At 37.4% G+C, this 5110-nt stretch overlaps 1 pseudogene; it reads right to left on the reverse strand.

Moving 5' to 3' along the window:
- Positions 1–1713: 1713 nt before the first annotated feature.
- On the reverse strand, positions 1714–1810 carry LOC132283539 (small nucleolar RNA R71; annotated as a pseudogene).
- Between the last annotated feature and the right edge of the window lie 3300 nt (positions 1811–5110).

Below are 5110 nucleotides of genomic sequence, written 5' to 3' on the forward strand. Positions count from 1 at the left end.
GATTTAGAGAATTATAATTTATTTCTTTATGTAATTTTCTTTAAAGTTTGTTTAATTTAATGCAAATTATGTCCACAAGTTTCATTCTCATTTAAAATCTAATTCGAATGTTTAATGTTTTATAATTGTAATTTAATTTCCATAGTTCGTGACAAATCTCAAAATTAATATTTTTAAATCTCTTGTTCGGAAATAGAAACTCACCTTGAATGCGTAGTTCGACCCTACTTGCCATTAGACATTTTTAGTTAAATGGTTGTAGGTATTTTATATGTTGATATAGAGCATATTTGACAACGACAAGTCCATAAATACACCCCTATCAAATGGCGCCGTCTTTCGTTAGCCGTTTCATATATATATATATATATATTTAGATTAAGAAAACTTAGTTTTTTTAGGTGATTAACTTTTGCATGCAAATTTTAGGATAGAATAACTTAGACATAACCTTAGGTTCACAATTTCTTCTATTTTATTTTATTTTATTTTTGTATTTCTTTATCTCTAAAAAAAAATCACACACTCACTCCCTTTTTATTTTTATTTTATTGATTGTCTTATTTGTATATCTTTTAATTAGTATTTGCATAAGATACTTAAGGGCAAAACCCAAACAAGATACAGTCGGGATTTCATCACCCGTTTTCCGTGGCCCACAAATCATTAAATCCTTGCATTTGTCAAACCCGAACCAAATTTAATTTAATTTTAAAATCAAGTAAACATTGGCCATAAGGTTTTTCACATAGCTCATAGGATCCTCTTGGACAGCATTAATTTTTGGTCACTCCAATTAGAACCTTCCAACTCGACAATGTCTAAGGAAAGTTTTGTCTAAGGGTGTAGGCGTACCGTCATTAAGTAGGCCTCGTCCTCCCCACACTTCCTGGAAACTTCCCTGGTTGTCTTGTTGGCAGGCCTTAATTGGTAAGCCTTTAATTGTTCTAAAAGAGAGTAGGAGCTTTTTCATAGGAACTTTAATTACTGTAGAAAAAAAAAAATCATCATCTTTGAATTTAAGCTCAAGATTAAAAAGCCAAAAATATTTATTTGATTTGTGTTATCACTCCAGTGTCTAGCCCATTTTTAGGATCTAATTCTCAATGGCTTTCCCTTAAAAAAAAAAAAAAAAAAATTGTGTGTGTGCTCTTTGGTGTCCGTTTTATATGCCCAACTGGTTAAGAGTTAACAAATGATTAATCCGTTGTTCCAGTAATCCTTCAATCTTTGCTTTGGAAAAAGCATTCTTATTTTCTTCCAAATCCAATTATTCTCCAATGGATCCACTTGTTCAACCAGTTCCACCACTTGTTCCACCAGCACAACTGGTTGTCCCACCTGCTCCTAGAACTTTGAATGACTATTTTGCCCCTATCACAGCCAATCCACCTAATTGTATTGTTCTTCTTCCAGTCGAACCTCAATTTGAGATTAGAGCCCATATCATCAATATGTTACCTAAATTTCATGGATTTGAAAGTGAACAACATTATGTCCATTTAGGGAAGTACCTAACCATTTGCAGTACTTTCAAAAATCAGCATTTAGATGATGAAGGTGTCAAATTGCGTCTGTTTCCCCTATCCTTAGATGATAAAGCTTCCTCGTGGTTTAACTCTCTTCCTCCAAACTCCATTAGATCCTGGGATGAACTTGTTAAAAAATTCATGAACAAGTTTTATCCAATGCAAAAAACAGAATTAATGAGAGATGCCATAAGCACTTTCAAAGGGAAAAATGAAGAATAATTCCATCAAACTTGGGAGCGTTTTCATGATTTACTTCTCAAATGCCCACATCATGGCTTTGAAAAACAATAATTGGTTCATTCTTTCTATAAAGGGCTTTCTCCTGCTAACCAAACCATGATTGAGTCAATGGACCAAGGAAAGTTCAAGTCCCAAACTCCTGAAGAAGCTTATGCTTTCTTAGAAGAACTTGCTGAGAATGCCCAAAGTTGAAATTGGAACCCTTGTGATGACGAATTCTCTAGGAATGATCCCGCCAAAAGAACATCCAATCCTTTTGAGATCAAACCCAAACCTGAATTCAAATTAGTGATGCAAAGTTTAGCTGAAGGAGTCAAAGATTTGAATAAAAAATTTGATGCCTTTGCTCTCATGTCCACACCTTCAAAATGCAATGTCTGTTCAAGTTCATCTCATCCCACTGAGGCTTGTCCGATTTACTGTACATCTGAACCTTCAGATGCACAAGTTTGTGCCTTTAATACCTATAGGAAACCGACGGCTAATTCCTTTAGTCAGACGTATCATCCCGATACAAGAAACCATCCAAATTTTTCGTGGCGACAAAATTTTCCTCCACAAAACTTAGGTGGTCCTCCAGGTTTCCAAGGTAATCCCAGTAAGCCAGCACAACCTCAAGGTCCTCTTGTCCCTCTAGGATATTTTCCTAGGAACAATCAGTTCAACCAAAATAGAGAACTTGCAATTGATCCAATGAGCAATTATGTTGCTCCTGCCCCACAGCACCACCATGCTACCAATTATGAGGACACTCTGAACATGCTTGCCCTTAATCTTGATCAATCTAACAAGCAATCAGATCAAAGAATTCAAAAGTTAGAGAGTCACTTTGACCTCTTAACTCAGAGTCAACTCCAATTTCAGCAATCTATCCAAAGTCAGTTGACTCAACTCACTTCTGCATTGTCTGAAAGACAAAAGGGTACCTTGCCTAGCCAACCTGAAATTAATCCAAAAGGCAAAGAAGTGAATCACATTGGAATTTCTCCTCCTACTGACCAATCAAATAATCAAGTGAACTCCATCTTAACCCTTCGGTCAGGGAAGAAAGTCAATAACCAAGTTGAGCTACCCACCCAAGCTACAAGTGCACCATCCAATCTAGTGCATCAGACCCACCCAACACCAAAGAGGACCAAGGTTCCAAATCTGATCCAATCCATCTTCAATCTTATGTTCCCCCCACCCTATTTCCTTCTCGACTAGTCAACAATAAGAAGGAGTCACAATACAGTGAGATCTTAGATATTTTTCAAAATCTTCAGATCAATATTTCATTTCTCACTGCTATTAAACAAGTTCCTTCTTATGCAAAGTTCATCAAAGATTTAGTCAAAAGGAAAACTAACATCCCAAAAGAAGCTTTCATAGCCCAAAATTGTTCTTCCTTCCTACAAAATCAAGCCGTGGTTAAGCATAAAGACCCCATGAGTCCAACTGTCATTTGTAGGATTGGAGAAAAGTTTGCTGACCATGCTTTGTTGGATCTCGGTGCTAGTGTGAATTTGTTACCATATTCAGTTTATTTGGAGCTAGGCTTGAATAATTTAAAGAAAACTGATGTTAGGATCCAATTAGCTGATCGTTCTGTCAAAATTCCAAGGGGTATAATTGAAGATGTGATAGTGAAAATAGCTGATTTCTATTACCCGGTTGATTTCATTGTTCTAGATACCCAACCTACCCAAGGTACGCAAATTCCTATCATCTTAGGTCGACCATTCTTAGCTACTGCTAATGCTATGATCAATTGTCGAAACGGTAGTATGACTTTAACCTTTGGGAACATGAAATTAGAAGTCAATGTATTTAAATTGATGAAGCAACCCCCTGACTCAGATTCCATTGAAGAAATTTGTCTCATTGAATCATTAGCCGCTCACACCTTTGAGCACTCTTACCCTGAGGATTCACTCCAACAGTGTTTAGCACATTTTTGTGATGAGTTTGATGCGGATAGTTATATTGGCCAGGTCAATGCTTTACTCGATTCCACTCCAATCTTTAAACCACCAAAGATTAGGTTTGAACCATTATCTGTTCCCGCTACCACTGCTCTCGAAACTAAGAAGACGCCACCCAAGGTTGAACTAAAGCCTCTACCTGAGACTTTAAAGTACTCTTACCTAAGTGAGTCCGACACTTTTCCCGTGGTAATTGCTTCAGACTTAACTACCCATCAGGAAACCCAACTTCTTAAGGTTCTTAGAGAAAATCGTGCAGCCATAGGGTGGTCCATTGATGATATTCGCGGCATTAGTCCTTTAGTGGTTCAACATCGTATTCATTTAGATAATGATGCAAAAACCTATAGGCAGCCCCAAAAGAGACTTAACCCTAATTTAAAGGAAGTTGTTCGTGCTGAAATTATCAAACTTCTTAATGTCGGTGTCATCTATCCCATTTCTGATAGTCAGTGGGTAAGCCCCATTCATGTTGTCCCTAAAAGATCAGGCATCACCGTCGTATCCAATAGCCATAATGAATTGGTTCCTACTCGTGTCCAAACTGGATGGCGAGTTTGCATTGATTATTGAAAGCTCAATACTGTTACTCGAAAGGATCATTTCCCTCTGCCTTTCATTGATCAAATGTTAGAAAGATTAGCTGGTCAATCCTTCTATTGCTTCTTAGATGGTTACTCTGGGTATAATTAAATCCCTATCCACGCTGATGACTAAGATAAGACCACTTTCACCTGTCCATTTGGCACATTTGCTTATCGTCGCATGCCTTTTGGTTTATGCAATGCACCTACTACATTTCAGCGGTGTATGATGAGTATTTTCAGTGACATGGTTGAAAAGTTTCTTGAAATCTTCATGGATGACTTCTCTGTATTTGGTTTATCATTTGAGCAATGTCTTCACCATCTTACTCTTGTTCTTCAGCGTTATCGTGACACTAATTTGGTTCTTAACTGGGAAAAATGTCATTTTATGGTTAAAAAAGGAATTGTTCTCGGTCATAATATCTCCGCTGCAGGAATTAAGGTAGATCAATCCAAAGTTGACCTTATCTCGAGTTTACCCATTCCCAAAACTGTTCGGGATATTAGAGCTTTCTTAGGTCATGCTGGTTTTTACCGTTGTTTCATTAAAGATTTCAGCAAGATAGCAAGACCTCTCACCCATCTGTTGGGGAAGGATATACCCTTTGAGTTTACCGATGCCTGCCACTCTGCTTTTGAACAATTAAAGTCAGCTCCCACCACTGCACCCATCATCCGTTCGCCAGATTGGAACTTACCTTTTGAAATCATGTGTGATGCGTCGGATTATGCAGTAGGAGCTGTCTTAGGTCAAAAGGTTGAGAAAGCACGACATGTCATCTATTAT

This window comes from Cornus florida, unplaced genomic scaffold (assembly GCF_030987335.1).
Source record: "Cornus florida cultivar Cherokee Brave unplaced genomic scaffold, ASM3098733v1 CherokeeBrave_3.0.0_Hap2_Chr01, whole genome shotgun sequence".
Classification (NCBI taxonomy): domain Eukaryota; kingdom Viridiplantae; phylum Streptophyta; class Magnoliopsida; order Cornales; family Cornaceae; genus Cornus; species Cornus florida.